Source organism: Chamaea fasciata, unplaced genomic scaffold (genome assembly GCF_029207755.1).
Source record: "Chamaea fasciata isolate MVZ Bird 193981 ecotype frontalis unplaced genomic scaffold, bChaFas1.0.hap1 SCAF_4, whole genome shotgun sequence".
NCBI lineage: Eukaryota > Metazoa > Chordata > Aves > Passeriformes > Sylviidae > Chamaea > Chamaea fasciata.
In genome coordinates, this window is record NW_027094089.1 from 54,758,664 (window position 1) to 54,781,760 (window position 23,097).

The 23,097-nt window shown below is 34.4% G+C and overlaps 1 protein-coding gene across 1 annotated transcript in view; it reads left to right on the forward strand.

Moving 5' to 3' along the window:
• The window catches only part of CHSY3 (chondroitin sulfate synthase 3), a 143,539-nt gene that overhangs the window by 72,169 nt on the left and 48,273 nt on the right, over nucleotides 1-23,097 (forward strand). The gene's annotated exons all lie outside the window — the stretch shown is intronic.

The following is a 23,097-nucleotide window of genomic DNA, read 5'->3' on the forward strand; positions in this document are numbered from 1 at the left end:
ATATGAATTTGACTGTGCACCAGAGGAAATTTGTTGCTTGCTGTTTCATGCTTTGAAATAGTTCTAAAAATTCCAATGAACTTAAAAAAAAAAAAAAGGAAAAATAATTTATTTGCTTTTAAAATAATTTGAATTAATATATTTGTATTTTTATTAATATGAATTTATAATTTTTCCCGGATTGATAACTATCCAGATAACAAAATATTTTCCCATTCTTACTCTTATCAGACTGTTTATTTTTAGTACAGGCAATTTCCTTCCAGTTTCCCCTCTTGCTTCTGCTGGTTTTGGCAGAGGTGAAACCCAAAACCCTTTCTTCATATCATTGTGTGAAATCAATTTTCAAATTTGCATTTTGATTTCTGTAACTATTTTTAATGGAATCCATTAGTCTTGACCACCAGATGGTAAGAATTAAATTTTATAATTCTGACTTGGATTTGACAGAGTTTGAAGTAAATGCAAGCTAATATTTTTTCCTCTTAGCAGAAGATGCTCCTCTTCTCTGACTCTTATTTCTGAAACTGAAATCCAGGTCTTCTTGCGTATTTTTGACCTTTTTTCAAAATGTCAGAGCTTGACTTCATCCTGCAAGTCAAAAATGCAAGTATGATGGGTCGGGTGATGTTGATTGTATTGTGTTGTCTTTGGGAGGAAAAAACATGGATGTACATTATCCATGTACAAGGCAGGTTGCTCTGAGCTGAGGGGCACAGTGTGCTCACCATCTATTTTTTGTTTTTCTTTCTTGTCTTGATACTCATAGAATTTCTGAGTACTGAGACTGTAAGCAGCACATTATCTCTGGAACTGTTTAAGCAGTTTAAACCTCCTGTACACACCACACCTTCTTGCTGTGGCAGGGGAAAGCCCTAACAAAGTGAGCAGGAGACATGAACCACTACTTGATGTCCTGACTTGGGCTGGGCACTGTTTTTCTACCTCAGCTGCCTTGCGGAACGGCTCAGGATATCAGCAACTCACCCCTTTTCTCCTGGATTTTCTTGAAATCTTAAAGGAATAGAACTCTTTTTTAGAAAGAAAAAACCTGAGTAATTGGTGTTAATGCTTATTCCCCAGTAAAACATTCATTCTTGCAGGAAGGAAAAGAAACAATCAGCAAATACTCTGTAGTAAAATAATTTATTACTCTTAGCTCTTTTGAAGTACACAGATTCATTTATATGGTTGGGCCCTATAAACAAAATAGCATTAAGAAGGTAAAATTGTTTGTCCCATAAGCCAAATAAGAGAAACAAAAAAATTCTCTATATTAAATAAGTTCAAGGTGCCCTTATAGATGCAGAGGGGACATTCAGGTATATTGGTTCACAGTGTTAACATTGTCTCGAGTATGTGCTTTTTAAGGGATAAACTGTGGGGTTTTAAGTGTTTTCTGTTTTCAACAGTTTTAATTAAAGGTGTTTTAATATTAATTGCGGTTATTTTTATTAAAACCTAACTTTGTTTTTAAGAATGCATTTTTTCAATTTAATCTGGTCTGGTCACACTTTATTCTCTCACAGACTAAATGTGGAGTCTGAATGGAGTCTCCTTAAAAATATTCATAGCTCTGTGGAAATGAATTGAGGAGTCAAAGAAAATTTCAGAAAAAGAAAAAGAATCAAAACATTGAGATATGAAGTAAAAATAAATGGTAAAAATAAAGGCACAGCCAAAACCAAAGAGAATTATAGTAACTTAAGTGTCAATTACAATTATTAGCAACAGATGATTTGTTCATAGTAACTTTGATAGAAACAAATATATTTATTTTTCCTAAATGTAAAGGCAAATTATACCTTTCTTATTAGGATTTTTTGTTTAAGTTTGATTGACTTCAATAACCTGGCTACCTCAGGATAACAGAAAATCTGCACTCATTTTCGTTTTCTAAGTACTGATGGTAATTTCCAGTCCCTATGTTGACAGCTCCTAGAAAAATTGAATTTAATAATGATTTTTTTTACAGAACCTTTAAAAACTCAGTTATAAAATTCAAATTTATTTTTTAATAAATAGTATTTGTAACCATAGATTTTAAAATACACTTAGCAGATATTTCTGGTTTAATACTGAAATAAAAAATCAGAGTCTGTGTTTTTTTACAGCCAATGACAATCAATACTGCAAGAAAGGTGTTATAATGATGAAAACAGTCACAGGAAAATCAAGTATAGCAACACAATAAAATTGTTTCCACACTCAATAACTTTACATTTTAATCTGTCTTTACTATTTTGATTTGGAGATCAGCTAGCTCGTGCAGCTTTGACAGATTCTTCCTTTTATTTACAATCTGAGAAACATTGACTTTTTTCCCCAACTTTATATATATTTGTATTTTAAATGCTCTTTAAATACAAATTTTATTTTGTATTTTAAAAATATACAAAAAAATACACAAAAGAGTATAAAAAACCCTAGGGTTGGTTGTTGTTCTTGTTGTTGTCGGGGTTTTTTTTGGGTTTTTTGGGTTGTTTTGTTTTGTGGTTTTTTTTTTTTTTTTTTTTTTTCCCCCAGTTCCTAGGTTATCTTCCTCTACAATAGTCTAAATTATTTGGAAGTAAGCTTGGGAAAATGTACTTAAATTTTTTGTCTGATAACTGCTTATAATAGTGAAAAGGTGCAAGAATAGATAGTGTATTTTTTTTGTAACATACACTTCTTTTATTTACTTTTTTCTTGCTTTTGTGGAATCCCGCTCAATACTTGCCAATAGGGGTGTGTTTTTTAAAAAGACTTTACAATAGCTGTGAAAAAAAAATAAAAATCATGACTTCAGTGTATTTGGACAGCGCCAGGTTCTCTGGGGTTCCAAACTTGAAGATGTCTAGATGTAACCAAAGTTATGCAGTCACAGGTTCACTTTCAGAGGATATGGGGCTGTTTTGCAGAACTGCTGGCTCCAAGTGGTTGCAGAGCAGCATTTGTTAGCCTGCATACATTTTAAAAGGTGCAGTCCTTCAGCAGGGGTAAGGAAATCCAAGGAACAGATATTTTGTAACCATATTTTGGAAATTCTGTTAGCTGCAAAATGAACAGAACTCCTGTGTCTTAACTGTCAGCAGGCTAGGAAATACAGCTTTCAATTCTGTTCTTTGTTGTGGGATTGATCAAAGTAAGATGGTAAGAGTTTTGGGATGAGGAGAATTTTTAGAGTCAGATGTTTAAGAAGCCAAGGGGCATCTTAAAGTTCAAGAAGAGCAGTCTGTCAGGCATGGGCAGAATCCACATTTAGATGTGACACTAAGTCAGAATAATAAAGTTGCAGAAACAGTCAAACCTGGAAGTTTTGGTGATGCCATGTTGATTTGTTAGTGTTCATTCAACAGACTTTGATTTTCAATTGTAACTTTTTTGCGTGACTGTCCATCTGCATTGTATTGGCTTCAGCCATTCATATCATCAGCAGGTAAAGATTTTACTGTCATTTAATCTCTCTCAATTTAATCCCCAGAAGTTAGTATACGTTTCCTCCTGGTTTTTAGGAATGTTATTGTTAATTAACATTTTAAAATCTTTATTTTCTGATATGTGTTAGAACATTTAGTTTTATTTTTAGCACTAAGCTGATTCAGCAAATAACCTGTGAGGACTGTATGTATATATATAGTGTGCATATATGTGTGTGTATATAAGTGTACTAGTTTGCCAGCTTCTAGAATTAAATGTGTTACTGGTGTACCACACAGAAATTTAGTACAGAAAATGGAAAAACAACTTTACAGTTAAAAGGGAAAGGCTGTTTTATGCTACAGCACGTGTTGATTCAGCTTGGAGCTGGGATTGGGGTACTGATTTTGCTAGATTTAAAAGGGAGAGGGCATGAAAGGAATGAATCTGCCTTTTAATTAAGTCTGCTGTGTAGCTGGATTAGGTGCACTGTAAATGCACAGATACCGATGTAGAAATTGAATGTCAGAATTCAGTCTGAACATAATCTCTAATGATGTTTACTGCTGGTACGTCTTAGCTGGGCTTTAGTGGCATACTTGATCCTTAATTCCTGACTTTGACAAATGTTTCTAGAAGATACATGATTTTTCAACATTTTCCTTCTGCAGCCAGTTTTTGCCACGTGAGCCTTGACTGAATGGGACTTGAGGATGAGAAGAAATTATTACATTGTGGATACATTCATATACTTATCGTCTTACTAAAAATTCTTTGAAGCTTCTATTGAAAATAAAATTTTCAATATTCAGGTTTAGGGTTAATAAGTAGGAGGAGAGCAGTAAGGCAACTAGCAAAGTGGGCTTCCCTAAAGAACTATTGCAAATACTGTATGTGTGCCTCTGTGTATACATGTAACATATTATTATTTCAAATTAACAATTTTTATACCATGTTTTTATACCATGTCAAGACAAATCATGCATCTTAAAACTGATTCTTCGATTCCTTGTTGCATACTTGCTTCAATAAATCAAATATGCAGTTATTACCTTTTAATATTGTTTCTACGTAAAGATATGATGCTTAGATATTATATATTTAGCACTGAAATGACAAGCATTTGCTGGTATGGAAAGAGCGTAAGGAGCAACTCATTAGGGATGCAAGAGCCTGTGTTCATTGAAGCTAAATCTCAGGCTTCACCATTTCTGAAAGCAAAAACTGAAGTAGTTGCTTCTCTGTCAAACTTGTACCCAACATATGTCAATGGTAAAGGGCCATTAGCACAGAGAATTCAGCTGTCAGGTTGTTTTCTGTAGGGGTAGGTGTAGGATCCTTGCAGGCATGCCTGTTACACAGCCCCAACACAGAGATGACCATGAGACTGACATTGTAAGTCTGGTGAACAGGATAGTGAGGAATTTCCATGAAGCTTAAAGGTTCAAGGAAGACAGTAGCAGCATTCTTTTTCATAGTTTCTGTTGAGCCATTTTGTAGAAACTCAAAGTATAGAAACTTTCATTAAATGTGATGGGTATTTACAGAACTGTGTGGAAACCCTGCAGTTTCCTATTTATTTAAATATGAATATTGTGTAAGGAAAAGCAGTTTGCATAAAATCTAGGGTGAAGTTGACTGTGCATCTCAGAGAAAAACCTGCTAGATCTTTTCTTTGAAGGCCACTGCTGTAAGTGTGTCAAATCAGCACCAGTTGTATGTTGTGATAAAAGTACTGGAAATTTGCTGTGAAATACTAAAGTGTTTGCTGCTTTTCTGGCCTTCTGAAGAACTGGGATTGATGTCTGCTTTTTCTCCAGAAAAATAAATGCCTGTCTGTGCCCTTCACTGTGGCTAATGCCCTGTAAGCTGCTCTCCATGAGATGCAGGTCTGTGTTGGTGCTGCTAGCCCATCAGCAGTTATGAGGTAGTTACAGAGAGTCTGCCACAAGAACTGAGGCTTCTAGCCCTGGCAGCAGAATACTCTGCCTCCAGCTTCAAGTAATGGCACCAAAGTAAACCCAAAACCCACCTACTTCAGCTAAGTGATAGCATCTCTTCTGTCAGCTGAATCTCACATTTTTTTTATTAAATAGGACCCATTTCAGCAATCATGCTGCATAAGCCCCTTTCATGCTTTGTTGTTTTGGACTGTGTGCATTGCCCCAGAGATGACTGAAAAAACCTGTCTGCTGTCCTAGGCATTATGTTAAAATAGCTGTCATGGGTGTGTTGCTGATTCTGCAGGTCACCCTTGAAATGCTGATATGGGGAGTGTCTGTGTTCCTCACAGAGTTACTAAGGAATTTCAAAGAGAAGTGATAAAAAGTTCCTGTGTATTTTCTGTATGGAGAACTGTGAAATGATAGAATGAGTCTTTGTTCCGAGTCTGAAGAAACCAGTCTTAAAATCTAGTCAAATCTTGGTCAAGGATCAATTCCAAAGTCAGTGTTAAGCCCGTAAATACTTTGTGACTGAGCTAAACTGAAATGTTGATTTTTGTTCATTATTTTTTCTGAATCACTTTTTATGAGTGCACTATATGAGATTGGATGGCTCTAATTTCTGAATTACATTTATTTTTATGTTTGGAATAGCCTGCATATTCTCAGGTGAAGGTATTTGATGACATATCAGAGGATTAGAATTCATTTCATGGTGACTGTCAAGCCTTTGAAATTTGATTTTGTTCTGCAAATACAAGTAAAATACCCTAACATCAAAAGAATGTTACAGTAAAAATTGTTCAGAGGTTTGACTGTATCAGTATTGCATCAAGTAAGTAATGACTATTTTACTGCCTAGTACCTGACACTTTTTTCCACTATTACTGTCTTGTGGATGTAGGTCTGATTGTTAGGGGGTTTCCCTTCCCATGGGTATGTACACAAAAGAGTAGAAGAGATGGAATATAAGATCTCTGTTAAAAGTGATTGTTAATTTGAACTAGGCAACATCTGAGTTTGTGGTATTAATTCTGCCTTTTGATTCTTTACACAGTTATTTTTTCAATTGCATTATTATAGTACCATTAATTTCTGTTTAAATATTAGTATATACATAAAAAGCCTCCTCCACTTGTACATGATCTCCTTCTGCCACATTGCCTACAGTGTTTCTTATAGCATCAAGAAGCTTATTTCGGATTTTAAAAGTTGGCACTGTTTTGTTAAATAGAATTGAAATATCACATACCATACTATTCCATATCTGCAGGAAAATGAAACAGTAAGGGAGAAGATTCATTTATTTAGCAACTCAGCTGGTATTCAGGGGATTATAAGTTGTCCCTCATGTAATTCAGTTTACCTAATTCAGATGTTTAAAATCATTGTGGTTCTGGAAGTAGCTATTACTGTACCCTGGTTCAACAGCAAGTATATACATCTGTCTCAGAGTAAGGGAAGTCTCTGATGCTGGAGTGGGCAGAGGAGGAGTAACTTGCTCAGCTGCTGATGGAAGGGAGATTAAACACGTGTGATCAGGCTAAAGCAGCCTGGACTCAAGTCAGCCTAAAATTCAATGCCACTGCAACCTGCTGAGTGTTCCCAGTGGGTATGCATTTACATAGACTCCTTGACTGTTTCTCCACTTTTATCACTCTTGAGAGTTTGCATTTTCAGTTTGCAGTTATCATGTGGACTTATCACTATAGATAAATTAGCTGTGAATAGGTCAAAATGCTTAAGGAAGTTTTTTGGTTTTGTTTGGTTTTGATACAGATGATACAGATTTTATTGTTCAGTCAGACCTAAGTAAAGATCATTTATTCAGGCCATGTCCTGTTGATTCAGCCAGAATCTGATTCAGTGGGTGTTACATGCTCAGACGTTTGAAATCCAAATTTAAATTTCCATGTGAAACAGGTTTGTCCTAAGCTATACTCATTAGCTGAATTTCTAAATTTCTTTCACAGATCTTCATGAATGGTCAGATGTTTGGATATTTTAAATGCAGTTTCTTATTAATGAAACAAGGCTTATTTTTAACCTTTTCACTGTTTTCAGTTGGAAAGGATTGTAACCTTTATGTGAACCTATGGTAACTTAGACACTGTAATGCTTATTCACATACTGAATTATAGAAGCATCACAGCACCTTTCTCAACCTACTGCACGTATCTCTTACAAAAACCAAGGCATTGGCCTCTTAATTGAATTTAATCGAGACTCTTGTCAGGTATCTTAAAAAGAATGAAAGTAAACCAGTGGAAGTTCTAAGCAGAGTCAATTTAAAATAAAAGAAATAAAGTATCCAGGGGTTTGCTAAATGTTTGTGTTTCTCAAGTCATCTACAAAATCCTTTGCATAAAACTAAATTTGGAATGCTACCTTACATGAACCCTTGGCCAGTAATTGTAGAATTATAAATGGTTGGGTTTATATTCTTTTCATTTATTCAAGCTTCTACAATTCTGAAAGGCACAGAAAGAAGCAAGAATAAATAAAAAGTGTACACTTCTTCGCATTTAATTCTACCTTTTCAGTCTGCTTCTCAGTTAGATCAGGAATTCCTGCTCCACTCAGTTAAAATGCTGTTCTCTAGAAAGAATTTTGATGTTGTATAAGTAACAGCGGGTTTTTTTCATAGCAAGATGAAAGGAGTTTTTTCTTTAAATATGGCTGGACTGCATACAGAGTGTCTACTATGTTGCATCATAATTTCATTACCTGTTAAAAAGATTGGTGAGCTCCATATTAATTTCCTTGCTACATTAAAATTGCATTTTGTTATTTGCAATTGCAGACTGTGTAAAGCTCCTTAAATGCTCCACGAATAGGAGCATGTTTCTGGATGTTTTTGCAGAACAGATTAAAAAAATAATTGTGAATGTATGTTTTCTCAAGCCAAATTGCATTTATCGTTAGGTTATTGCAAGTCTTTCCAATAAATTTAAGAGATTTCAGGATAATTGGATAGATTCTTGCTTTTTAAATTTATATGTCAAAATGTAGTCTCACAGAATTGTGTTAAATTTAATTTTTAAGAATTAGCTATGAGAAGATGCTTTCCTGATACAATGTCAAAATTTTAGGAAAGTGCAACAGAAACTAAAATATACTTGCTACATTATATATAATATACTTAATGCATTTAATGAAACTTGTGCAGTATTTCAACTACTATGTGATATTTATTTCTTTCGAGGGAATATTTGTCTTTTTTGATAGTTTTCTTTACCAGCATTCAGTGGTAGATCAAAACTAATTAACCTGTGTTTCTTCAATTTCTTCCTTTTCTGCCTTTTTTTTTTTTTTTTTTTTTTTTTTGGATATTGCATGTCATCCATGGAACATTCTACATCGAAAAGAGATGTTCAGAGAAATAGAAAATATGCAACATGGCAATGAATTCTTGGGTGTTTATAACCCCTGTAAAATCAGTCATAGCACCTAAATGCATACCTAAATAATAATTCTCTGTACTACATGGAAAAAAAAAAAAAAGGAAGATGAATCTGGATGCTTTAGGAAATACACAGACATACACTATTCTGGTTAAGAATATGTGCAGTTTGAAGCTTTTCTATTATAGATAACAAATAGAGCTCAGCATCCTAGAGGCAAATGTGTACTGGCACTGGCAGTCTGAATAATTATCTTCACATCATTCTTATCACTTCACATTGTTTTAATATATAATGTAGTTTTTTGGTTTGGTTGTGGGAGTTTTTTTGGGTTGTGGGGTTTTTTTCTTTTTTATTTAATCAGAGCCCATGCCTAAAATTCTTATCTAGAATTGCAGGAGTGGAATTCTGGTCAAGCTGTGGAGCTGGGAGCAAACCTTAGCTCCTTCCAAGGCAGAATTTAATTGTAAATGCCAAAGACATGCACTCATCAGGCTTTTAAAATGCTCTTGGGCATGACCATGTGAACAGTGCTGGCAGATCTGGACATTTTAATTATTTGAAGGCTTTGATTTTTTTGGAAGGACAGAGAGAAATATTATGGAGGGTTAACATTTAAAATGTATTTTGGTGTCAACTGCTATTGCCTATCCAATAGTAATCACTGATATTAAGTACAATACAGATAGAAATATTTTCTAATTTTTGTCCTTTTTGTTTTCTTTATTAGTTAGTGTATGTAAATTTTTTTTTCATTGAAACACAATAAATAATTTAATGATTTTCTCCTAAAACTTAACCATAATCACATATTTGTGAAGTACCATCCCTGTGGTAAGACTAATAAAGAAGAGGAAACAGGCCCTTTGACAAGACTTACACCAAAGTTGGTCTTACCATACTACGTCATTTCCCACCTCTTCTTAAGTGAGAACCAGTCTAAACATCAAACATCAGTGAATTAAGCTAAAAGTTCGCATTATAATTCATCTTTGCTTCCTACGCAGAAAAAAAAAATGCTGAGAAATATTAGTGTGGTAGTGCAAAAGGCAGTGAAATACAATCAGGGTAGTGTAGCCTACACTTAAATGTGATAGAAGCCATAAAAAACTGTTCCATTTTATTTCTTCAATTGTTGCTTTTCAGCGTAATTAATCAGTCTCTGATTAATGGAGGGCTTGTGCAAGTCAGTATTCTTCAGTATAGTACCTCTTCATTAAGTGTGTCTCTTGACATGTTAATCAGTTCATGAAAGGAACTTTGCCCAAGTGTCTTGGCAGTTTTGCCATCTAGAGTATTAGCACTTGGAATTATCCAGTTAAAAGTACACTTTGTTTTTCGAGGTTAAGACTGGAGCATGGGATATTTTGAGATGAGGAGGCTATGCTATTTAGATAACTGCCGTAGGGTAGCTGTTCCTTTATTCATGAACCATCAAATGATGGGAACTGCCTTATGTCTGGGCTGCAGCTGAATTGAAATTACTTTGTTCTACTCCAAGTCTAGAAGACCCAAATACTAATTTAGTCCATACTTATCTTGCAATAGGTCAAAAGTTCTCTTTTGAAAACTTTGCTTCAGGCTTTTCAAAACCTAACTGATCAAGATCTTTGTGCCAAGATGTCCTGCAAATTATGTGCTCTTTTTCATTTCTGAGCACATTCTATATTCACAGTAGTGAATACAGTTCATTTACCCAGAAAGCCTTTGATAGCAGCTACTGTTACTTGAGGCAAACCTCCACCAATTAAAGCTGTGCCCCATGAAAGGTGAGGGAGAAAAAGCTGACAGTATGTTGTTCATGAGAAGATAAAGGATAAAACACGTAGTGTGTTGCTTTCTGTACCAAAGGCTTCTTTCCTGCCTCTTTTTCCACAGCTGTTTTTACTTATGTGTTTGTCTTAGGCTATTAGTATAATAAAAACAAGTGCTCTTCTAAGGAACTACTTGATGAATGTGAATGTTTTGACAGTAGACATTGGTGCTATTAAAGCCACACAGGGTGATAGGTATCTGTGCTTAATAACTTTCTAAATCATTAATAACCTTGCAACAACAAAATACACATTGCAGAAAATTGTATGTATTTGCTATCTTTTTGCTTTTGAAATTAATAGTTTTACTATATCAGGATTAGAAGCCTGAGCTACCCTTTTTTGTGGAAGCCCCAAACCCCCAGCTTTCAGACACTTGAGCTCATGTCTTTTATTATAATGTATATTAATTATTTATTATCCAGTGCTAGATTACACTATATGCACTTTGTGGAAAAGCATTCTCTCCAATAAGTTCAACTGAACTAAGCACAAGTTTGTGGAATGAAATTGCATTTTTTAACTTTAATTTCAGCTTCTTAATGTCTACTTATCTTACAATACTTACATTTTTAATAATGAATTAAACCCACAATTGTTTAAAATGTAAATGAAAATTATGACATTGCAGAGGCTTTACAGTGCTATCTCACACCTTCACCCCCTGTCTGCAAGGTAGTACTTTTGTGGTTCTTATACTTCACGTGTTTCACTTGTGCAGCTTCTTTGAGATTGAAATCTTTGAGATTGTGCTGAAAAGCTGAGATTTTTATAAGTGTGTGGACTGAGACCCATCTCTTCCTATTGCTGTTGTCATTTCAGGTAAGATTGCTTCTCTATGTGAGACTGCTGTCACTGGAATTGTCCCCTGTCCTGTTTTAAGGAAAATGAGCTGAGTACACTTAAATTTAAGTAAGCAGCTGACAGATAAATCAAGGGGTCAGAAGTCTCAGGCAGTGATGGGCACACTGAAGTGGTATTGAAGTCATGTCAGCTGGATTAGCTAGCCCTAAAGGGAGGTCCAACCCTAAGCTGGCTGTTAGCTTCAGTCATTCTTGATATACATAGCATGAGAAATTGATATATTTGATCATACTGTCTTACAGAATGAAGCTTCTTAGCTGATAGTAATTTTCCTTTTGCTAGTCAGCGTATAAGCTTTAAAAGTTTGCGTTTCCTAGAAACCAGTAATATTGGATCTGCTAATTTCTTCAGGTTGGAGCAGCTCATTAGCCTGTAAGCACTTATAGACATGAATGTAGAGAGACATTACAGGGAACAAAACTTACGTGTCTTTTAGAAACAGGTCTCTAAGAAAGCTGGGCTTTTGGATCTATCTAGATAAATATCTGCAATGTAGAAGCAATTGTAATGTTCTTCTCCAGCTAGGATCTGTAAGGCAGCCTGAAAAATAATCATGGAAAGTTAAAAATAACAGGAGAACATTTCATAAGTTAAGTTTTTACATTCAACAAAGCAAATTTTCTGTGAGTAGTAGGTACACTCATCGTTGCTTTTGCTATAGGTATAGATTAATATTTATTTGTTGATATTAAGAAGGTGCTTAAGCATCTTCTTGTTTAGTTCTCAAATAATTGATTTAAAATCTCTCTATAATTTAATGTAATTTAATGATTAACAAGTCTTAGCTGTTTACCACTTGGATGTAAATTCAAAGCATTACTTATGATAAAAATAGGAAGTACAAAAATATGTTTGCATTTTATGTTATTCCAGTTCTGCTGTGTAGAGTATAGGATATATTGCTTTTATCTCCAAAAAGCAGCAACCCTGGAGCAAGTTTTGAATGTGGTTTGTAAAGCTGCAGTTATGAAAAAGGTAGATCTCAAAAGATAGTATTTTCTGTTGCTTTCCCTGTACTTTTGTAAAGAATGGCGAGATCCTTCTCAAGGACAATTTATTTGTGCATTTTCAGTCTTATCAATAGCCTAAGTCATTAAAAATGCCTGGCTGCTTCAGCACAGAAGCTGCACTTACTCCAACAGACAGTGCTCTGATGAGATGGTTCACTTTTAGGAAATAACTTTACAAACTGAGCTCTTTTCATAAATGTTTTCATAGATGCCATGAATTATAAGATAAAGAAGTTGATAAAATCTTAAGAAATGCAATTAGAAGAAGGCTGTTTATATTTAACAGTGGTATTATAAAGGCTTCAGTACAGAAATTATATAACAAAACCTCCGTTTAAATTTAAAAATAGTAAAGCATTTAAAGAAACTATGAAAATAAATTGCAACCAATGTCTTCATGAACTGATTGGTTTCTACTGTCTTCGTAAGTATGTTATCCTTGCTGTTCTTGTAAATTTGTTAAGTAACATGATTGACATTAAGTCTGACATAAATCAGTTTCTTTTTTACCGTCTCAAGTCTTAACAGCTGGTTTATCCTCTTGATGTGTAAACTGCATATTTGGAACATAAAGAGCAAAAGCTGAGTAGATTGACCTCTCTGGGTGAATGAAGAGGATGATTAATCTTAGAATATTTTTAGAACTTCCCAGCATAATTAATTTCTATTTTGGATACATAGTTCATCACTGTGGCCCCGGTAATCTTGTGGCATTAAATTAAGGTTGTATTTTTATACTCTGTTGAGAAGAGTTGCTGAGTCAAATGCCTTTCCCATGAGACCAGATAGGGAAATTTAGAATTTTTTTTTTTTTAACCCAGAACTTCTTTCTCAAAGACTAAGGTAATAATCGACTACAAATAAAATAAAAATCTGGGTTTAATGGGTTTAATTTTTTCTTCTTTTTAATTAGAAAGTATTAAGAAGTAGCACCTTTTATTGGCTAAAACCTGTCATGTTTTCCCTCTGTCTTTACAGGGATACTATTGATAATGATAAGCTGTTGTAAAGGTGGTACTCCTTGTTCTTCAAGCATTTTGGGTTGTTTTGATTCAAAGTAGAGGAAATAAGGAGTGAAAAAAGATGAAGGTCAGACACACGGCAACTTTGTTACTTATTCTTTCTTCTCTACTGTTAGGGTGAAAGAGACAGTAACAACATCAGAGTTGCAATTGTTTGTTTCCTTTTTTTGTTTTTAAATTTTTTTAAAAAAAAAAGTTTTTATGATTCAAGTTGAAAATTGCCAGGTCAACTCTTAGGAAAAATTAAGGAAGAAAAAATCTTGTATGCATGTCTCTTTTTTCTCTCACATTGGTATAAATGTAGTGTAAGTTAGTGGAAAAGTATTTTATTTAATTCCAAGGTGGGATAAGTCTTCCACCTGTTTTCTGTGCTCGTATATGTAAGGAAGGTTATTTATATTTGTCAGTTGCAGAGTCATTCATTCCAGTCATTGTTTCTTCAGCCATTTTGTGTTCAGGCTTATGACAGGATGTACATTGCCTAAACTTTACATCTCAGCCATGTCACATCACCACACATGGGACTATAATATTGCTTCAGATATCAAATTTAGGTATCTTTATGTCTAGCCTTCACATAAGAATTCTTTCTTGCTTAGTTACCTGCCCTTTTTTTGTTGCAAAATTCATTTGCATAAGATATGATTGTTTATAAAGAAATGAGTAAGGAATATCTCATGTTGGGGAAGATGAATCAGGGAAACCTTATAAATATGATTGCTTAGCAAAAGATTCTGAAAGTATGAAACCTATAACCGAAATAGAAATGGAAGCTTTGAGTTGTAGGATACCGAGTCTTAGTTATTATATAACCTGAAAACAATAGTCTAGCCAGGTGAAGGAGAATCCCTTTTGATTGAGCAATACCTTTTTGCTGGCTAAGGGATACAAAGGTCAATGTAGCAAACCAGAAAAGTCTAAAGAATAGTTTTTAGAGTAAAATATAACATAGTATGGTAATGTAGTAGTTCTTATAGACTGTATGTAGATTCTATAGGATTTTGTGTCTTGTATTTGTTGGTCACTGTAAATTAGAATATTCATCACAAAAGGAGATATAATGTATTGTAACAAGGACCACGTGCTCCTCTTCCCCCTACTCTTGCTCTCTCTCTAAGTGCTCTTATCCCTGCTCTCTTACCTCTGCTCTCTTCCCCCTGCTCTCTGACCCCCGCCACCTTGCTCCCTTGCTCCCTTCTCTCTTAACTCTTACCCTCTTGTTCTTTCTCTCTCTCTCTTTGGGACTTTCCTTCAGCCAAGGCTGGTGGCTGAAGGCAAGGCCCTTTTTACCCACGACCCTTGCAATAAAACCACGTATTCTAGAATATCTCAGGTCAGCAGAGTTCCTTCTCCCTGCCATCCATGGATGGTCCTACAGTCTCATTTACATTGCTGCTTAATAAGGGTTGCTAATATTATTGATGTTTTTATAACTTCCATTGTATTGTTGGTCTATGGAAGGACTGACTAAATTTTAACTTACGGGAATGAATGTTGTAAAGTTTGGCTATTGAGTAACGTAAAATTCTTTGCCAAAATTGTTATGGTAATATTTTATCACCCCCATTTCACATGTATTTGGCAAAATCTTAACTTGATGATATTAGGTAAGTTCAGTGTTAAAGAAAAAACACGAACCTAGGGAAGGAGGTTTAAAAGGTATCTTCTGAAACATTTTTGTCTGATAATTGAAGATGTTTTATATTAGTGGGGAACTTCTTTGTGGTTTCTTCTCCATCTTCCTGGTCACCAGCCTTAAAGTCAATAAAATTTTTGTGTTACAGCAGCAGTTCTCGGTAGTGAGGACCTGCAGAATACTTGTGTTGCTGTTACTCCTTAAATACATGAGTGTCACTATGAACAACTGTATCTTTTATCAAAACCTGTAGGCCAAGGAGAGACAAGGTATGGCTTAAAATTTCTAAAGGCAAAAGAGTGACAGAAAGACACATCTGGGAAGAGTAGGGATAAGATTCTTGCAAAGCCAACAGCAGATTAGAACAGAAACTTCAGAGCCAGAAAGGTTTCGATAGGCATGATGCAGCTACTGTCCTACAGCCCTGGAAAGAGTCTTTGAGGGTAGAACCTGTGAGAAACATTGTATCTGGAGTGACAGAGGAGAAAATTTTAAGATAGTATTTTTTCACAGATTATGGAAGTCATTAACAGAGCTTAAAGGCTTTGTTTATACATAATTTCATTCATATACATAATTTCAATTCTTATGGATTACCTACTTCTACAGAAATAGAGTTTCGATAATTGCCTGCTCTGTGGTATATACAGATTTCTCTGTATAGCCAAAGAACTCCAACAGCTGTCACATTTTAGGCAGCAAATGTAGCCCTTCATGTCTGTTCTTTTAGCAGCTTTGAATGATGACTGTTTCTTGTGGGAAGGCACTGGGAGCTTCTTGTTCTTAGGACAGTGAAGAAAGTAGGTTGCCATCAGACAGAGAATACATCATATATTGCTGAAGTTTTTTGAGGATTACTGGTAAATAGCATAAACCCATAGCACTTAATACAGTACAAATTATCCTTAATATATTCCCATTTTTGGAAGAATGTGCTCTCTAAACATCACTTTTGTGGTAGCTTTTTAAAATGAGAACTGTAAATTCTGTTATTAAGAATTCTTATTTAAATTCTTTCTTGGTAGTAGTGAGCAGCAATGAATAGTGATAACTGCTACAAAAAACAAACTGTGCCTTGGATTTGGAAAGCAAGTGTGTGGGCTTATGGCATGTATGCTACCAAGCAATGTCATTCAGTACAGGGACATGTTTTCTCCGGTTTTAGGTTGGTGGTGGTCCAGTTCACCACCATACTCAGAAAGTCTGGGTTTTGGGATGTTGGGCTGTTCTGTAGCATAGAGTATTTCCTGTTGCTGGCTCCTTCCATCAAGTAATGCCATCCCATCCTACTGACAATGCTAGTCCAATGAGAGAACACAGACACTGAATTAGCCAACTGACTTGAAAGTAAGTATTTTGGTCACTGTTAAAGTTTTCAAACAGGTGGCATTTTGACTAAATAGGTTTTTAAGGGGAAATTGTCACTTTTGCAAATCAAAAAGGTATAATACTGCCTTCCTAGCTCTGCTTAAATTTGGACGTATGCTTTTATTATTAACCCTCAAAGCTCATCCTATAAGCCCTTAAATTTAAGTGCATTTGTGCTGCTCTGTGTTAACTTGAAAGCATCACTTCAATTTGAGTCAGCTTAGACATCAAATATCTTGCCAGCCTTCAGAATCTGCAGTGTGGTAAAAAAAAAAAAAGATTAAAAAAACCTCTTTTGTAAAATCAGATGCATGGCTGTACTGCGTCATTTTTTACTTTAGGAATTTTGTGTGAAGCCTTTCAGACTTCATGGCAGAGAAATACATGAAATACTGACCATTCCCAGTCTTGCTGCAAAAATTTTACTGCTGTGCTTTTCTGTGCAAGTCTGTCAATATTTGATCTTAGGACACCTTATAGAAGGAAAACAGACAAACATGATTCTTCCCATTATTTTGTGTTACGTATGTCAAATAAAAATGTATCCGGAGGATGTCTGTTATTTTGTCTGATTATGTATGGTGTTTAAATTGATTTTCTTTAAAGCTGTTGCAGTGAGATAGTTTCTTCAGTATACTGGCTGATCATAAAAATGCTTAATGCCTAGAGTTTTTAACATTAGAAGTACCTTGTGAAAGAAGTATAGCTCTGCTTTGTTTTTCAGTGTTAATGCTGGTAAGGACATCTGAAATGTTAATTTAAAAATACTGTAGTTGTCTTCCTGTCTGTGTAGAGAGAGATGATTGTATTAGGGAGAGTTCATTTGGTTTTCATTTATGAGAAATATTAGATCTGTCTTTACTTGCCACTATTTTCAGGAGTGTTAAAATTTGGTGTCAACAGGTTCTTAAACTTGCGAATATAAGGCAGAAGAAAATCTTAAAATTAATTTTAGAAAGGGATTTTTTTGATCTATACTAAAGACATCAGATGTATGATACTTAGTCACCTTTCGTGAATTCAGCAGGAGACCATTCAACAGATTTTTTTTCAATGCTACCTGCTAAAATCCTTGTATCATCTGTTAAAATATATGATTGTGGAAACCTCATGTGAAACAGCTTATCTTTGTTTCCTGTTTCAGGGAGAGTCTGTGGTTAAATTTGCTTGTATAAATTCTTTCTTTTATCAGTTGGTCTGCAGGACTAACAAAAGAACTTTATTTCAAACCTGCTATACTAAAACAATGTAAGTTCTTGCTTTATAAAATGACTATTTTTCTGTCTTCACAAGAAGACATAATTTAATTGCTCAATCATTTGCTAGTTTTATTCTGAATAATTTTATTTAAAATTCAGATTGGATAAAGTAAATATGGAGGTCTCTACAAAATAGAAGTCTGTGAGGTTGAATAACACTTCCTGGTTTTCCTACTCTAAATTTAGCCTTTTTTAAATGTAGTGTTAGGCTTGTCATCCACAGAGTGGATCATGTAGATGTGATGGTAAGGAAGCCTTAATATTGGTTCTTAAAATGTGGTGTTAACCTGATGATTAATTTTTAAAAGTATTTGTTTCTTTTGAATACTCTATTGTTTCAAGTAAGTCTTCCCTCCAGCATATTTTTTATTGTTAACAAATTGAAAAAAAACCCCTTTAGAATATTTTAAGGTTTATTGAAATGTATGCCTGAGAAAGCCTGCTGTTTTGCATGAATTCTAACATCCTTAAAATAAGCAAACTCCCCAGAAAATCTAGCTTAGCTGTCAGTTGCATATCCACTGCACAATTTAGTGATATTTGTAGCTGCAAATGTATCCTTAGCAAATGTGAAAGGAATCTCAGTTCTAATGTCCTCCCAATTACTAGAATGTTATTTTTAATTTTCCACTTCCCTCCATTTCAAATTAGTTATTCACAATCTGCCAGTACTATCTCTCTAGGAAAAAGTGATCTCATGATGCTACTACAAGAGCCTAAGAATTTACAGAAAAACATTAAGAAAGTTGTAGATGTTATTTCAAATTTTGGCCTCAACTTATACCATTTGTCACTCAATATTGTTGTAACTTCTGTAATCTTTAAATTAATGCCTTATCCTGTGTCGAGAAAACAGAGAGAGGAACATTTTCTCTAGATAAAGCTGCAGAAGATTTGTTCTACTGGCTTCACCATTAATCAATAGGCATCAAGTGGAATTTTCATTAGTGGAAACTGTTTCCTCATCTATTTATTTTCTTTGAAATATAAACAGGAAGAAGAAAAGGCGTTCATCGCTAATTATCATATACTGACATTCCAGTGTCATCTGAAATGATCCTATTAACCAGTAGTACAGAGATAACTGTACAAATAAGCTGACATCTAAGAAAGAGTGCAGTTTTGTAACAGAAAATGATGACTCCTTTTTACTTTAAACCTACTTTAATAGGATTTTTCATTCTTATGAAGAGAATGCAGAATGAGCAGGAAGATAACAAATGCAACTAGATTTGTCTTCACTGAGTGAATTGAATTCTCCGTGTTTTTAAGTGGGACGCATATACACATATATTTGTGCATATTTGTCTTTATCTACCAATAATAAAGGAAATACGAAGAAGACAACAACTGTGAGCTCCAGTTAGTAAAGATTTAGTAGAACTTACTGAAAGAGGACTCTCCCTCTTTTACTAAGTTGTTAAATGTAAGTGAAGATGATCGTCTCCAACACATATTGCAAATCAGAGAGCTATTTTTAGTTTTTAATTGCTTGATGGTTGGTTTTGTTCTTATTGTTGCAACAAGAAAAAAAACCATGATTTTAAAGGCAGAGCCAAATTTTCTGACACCATTTGCAATACAGTGAAGTATACTCATGTTTAAAAATGTGTCAGTGTGAAGATTGACCATACCTTATTTTAATTTGATCACCTCAGCTTGTGCATGTCATGCAATTTCCAGTGTTATATCCAAGTACTTTTTTTAACCTGTATACAGGAAATGTATAGTACTTAGGAGTGTGTAGATGGAACAAAGGATAGCACATAATAAGTGACTGCTGTGGTTTAACTCCAGCCACTGAAACCACTGGAGTGACCCAAGTGTTTGCAATGTGAAACTTAATGTTAATTTCCATGCTATAGTTCTTTCCCTATAAGAGAGACAATTAGCAATTTATTCTCATAACACACACTAAGAAATTGTAAATTTCTCCATTGTATTTGCTGGGAAAAATGTGGTGTAGATTAATAAATATGGTGTTTTAAAAAGTAATTTTAAATCACCTACTGAATATGATTATAAATATCAAGAGTCCATTCCCATGTTGATAAACAATATGAATTTCCATCCTCTGACTCTTATCACTCACAGGCTGAACAGTGGTGGGGAGGTTATTTTATTCTGGTTGTTGTTTGTTTGCTTGTGGGGCAGGCTTGGTGGAGGTGTGAGTTGGCTTTTCAGTTGTTTAGTCCAGAAGAGAGAAGACTGAGTAGGGAGCTTATTAGTGAATATAAATATCTCAAAGGTGGGTGCCAAGAGGATGGTGCCAGACTCTTTTCAGTGGTGTCCAGTGACAGGGTGAGGAGCAATGGCCATAAGCCAACCACAAGAAGATCCACCTCAGCTTCCTTGCACTGAGGCTGTCAGAGCACTGGAACAGCTGCCTGGGGAGGTCAGAGAGTCTCCCTCCCTGCAGACATTCAAAACCCATCTGGACATGTTCCTATGTCAGCTGTTCTGGGTGACCTTACCTTGGCAGTTGTGTTGGACAAGATGATTTCCAGACTAGATGATCTCTAACATCTATCTATACAATCAGTCTCTAACATCAATCTACACAATGATTCTGTGAAATTCTTTACCTGTAAGCTTACTTTCCCAGCATTCTGGAAACTCAGGTCAGTGTCATTCTCTTGCTGTTTTCCATTGATGTTGTGAAAATAATCAGTTGCTCTATATGGTATTTTGTGTTTCCTCAGTTGCCATGATCTGTAACTACTTCAGTTACTTCCCTGTGGATTCTTTTCTTTGCTCTCCTATCTTCTCCTACTAGCATTAATCTCATATTTTAATACTTATCTTGTTATAAGGATTATGTTATTAATTTTGCTATAATCTATGAATTAAGTTATCTTGGACATTTTTGTAAGTAAGCATCAACAGAAGACTGGGAATTAATACAGCTGGGGCTGAAAATTCAGTATTTATTCAGTATCTCATATCTTAGCGTACTTTCTTCGCAGGTAGGAACTTCCCCATAAAGCTTTCAAGTTATGTAGTAGTAAGTGCCTACTTATATCTTAATATAACTAACTGTAAAACCTTATTACATACATTAATTAAAGCTCAATTAAATGCCTACAGACAATGTCTGTTTCCTTGTGAGTGCAAGTAGATGGTGCTGTGCTGTGCTGTGCAGTGCAGAGCCTTGCTGCCAGTTGTAAAAGAGAAACCACTTTCCAAGACTAGTCAGATCCAAAAGTTTTCATGTTGAAGAACTAGATTTTATATAATTTATAGATTTTTATATTCTAATTTAATGCAAAAAAAAATACTTCATGTTTTATTTCCCAAATTTTTTGAATGCGTACAATCCGTAGGCATTTTATTTTTAGTAGTTGCCTCCTATTAGTACTATCTAGTTTTCTGCACATAGTGAGAAAAAGATATTTCTCTGTATGTACCTTATGTGTATTATACTTGTTGTCAAACTTACTCAAATAGTGGATCTCATCTTCATGTCCTTCTTTTTCTTTGAGAAGATCATGTATTAGAGGAACTGGGTGGCAGGAAATCCTGAAAAACACCTGCCTGTGTGCTGTTGGAAGCAATTCTGAGTTGCCAGATGAGAAAGAAATGCAGAGACAGAGAAAGTTGCATGCAGAAGGTTGTGTTAAGATGAACTTTTTGTAAAGTCAGATATGAAAAGAAATATGAATTTGGGCACTGTTCTATTTTTTTAAAATATAATAAAATATTATGATAGAAGAACAATTATGTTTATACTTCAGGATTGCAATCTATTCCTATCATTTCCTCCTATGTTCCCCAGCTTCTAGTATTATTGTGATATTTTAGTCTTCAATACATTTTGATCACTTGTAACACTTCTAAGACACCTATAAACTGTGAATTCATTAAGGAAAAGAACATTAAATTGTTTAATCTAATTTTCTGTATAAAAATAAACTTCCTTAAAACTCATATATTTCTTTAGCTTTTATCTTTTTTTTTGTCTGTGACTTCCTTCTGCACAAATTCTTTTGGTTAGACATTTAAATATACATGTACCAATTTTACAGCCTAGTTCAGTGCTCTGTTTCCCTGCATTACACCCAACTCATTTGGGATATTTACATTTGTCTGTTTAGTGACTTCGTGCTAGAACAATACAAAATTTTAAGCTGTAAAACTACCAGATAAAGTACTCTTCTGGGGACAAAATATGTCAGAATTTGACTTTTAACACTTCGTAGTAGAAGACCTGCAAAATACTTGTCTTTTTTTTCTTTTCTTTTTTTTTTTTTCTTTCCTTTTTTTGATTGGTGAAGTATTTTAAAAAAATACAGAAGAAGTTTAAAAATGGAACTATACCTTTAGGAAACACAAATCAAGCACAGCCATATTACATGGCAACAGATATGAAGGGTTACATGCAACTTAATTTTTACGCACTTGATCATTAACATTTGACAGTTAATTAGAAACACTTCTATAATTATTTTTAATCTCTGCTAATTTTAGTTATTTTAAAACTTCAAATGAAACCAAACTCAACCAACCAGTAACCCATAAAGCCTAAATCTAAATGTTAGACTTTCCCAATTGCTTTTGAATTGATTGTGCTTTTCATACTCATCTAGGGCAGTCAATGTGTTGCTTTAATCAAACCTTGCTCTAATGTTTTTACGGGTAAAAATTTGAAAGAGCTTATTCTTCAGGGATTTAGTCATTATTGCTTTTTTCTAATGTAGATCTAATTTAGGCAATTATGCACTTATGTATGTGTTTAAATAAGACTTCTGAATTTTGCTGCATTCAGAATAACATTTTTGAATAAACAGTCTTCAGTCTTTTGATAGTTTATTTTCTGGGGTTATCTCCCTGTTAAGCAGAATATAGAGTGAAATAGTTTCCAAAATATAAAGGGTTTAACTACAGTTTCTTTCATGGTGTAAAATCTTTGTACAATCTCAGGTAGGTAGACATCAGGCAAGTGGAATAACCCTCAAGGAATCTTTCTTTACACTTCCATATTATGTATATGTCATAATATAATATGTGTCATAAATTATAATGAGGTGTTTCTATTTATTATTTCTGCATGCCAGTCTGATGTGTTTGTCTTCTGTGTTGAAAACACTTTATGAGAGAAAATTCACTGTAAATGAATGTAACAAGACTTTCAAAAATCAACCTCAGTGTACAGGAATATTGTAATCATAGATTAAAAATAATGCATTGGAAATAACTCTTATATGGGATTTAAAAATATTTTCAGGCAGTAGAACTATCAAGTGTCAAATCTGAATTAAGAACAAAGAATTTTAGTTTGGGTACTTCTCACTACCTTGATCTGTGTTAATATATGAGATTTTTTTTTCTCTTTCTTCACCATAAATGAAGTCACTAAATTTTTGGGGATTTTTAGCAGC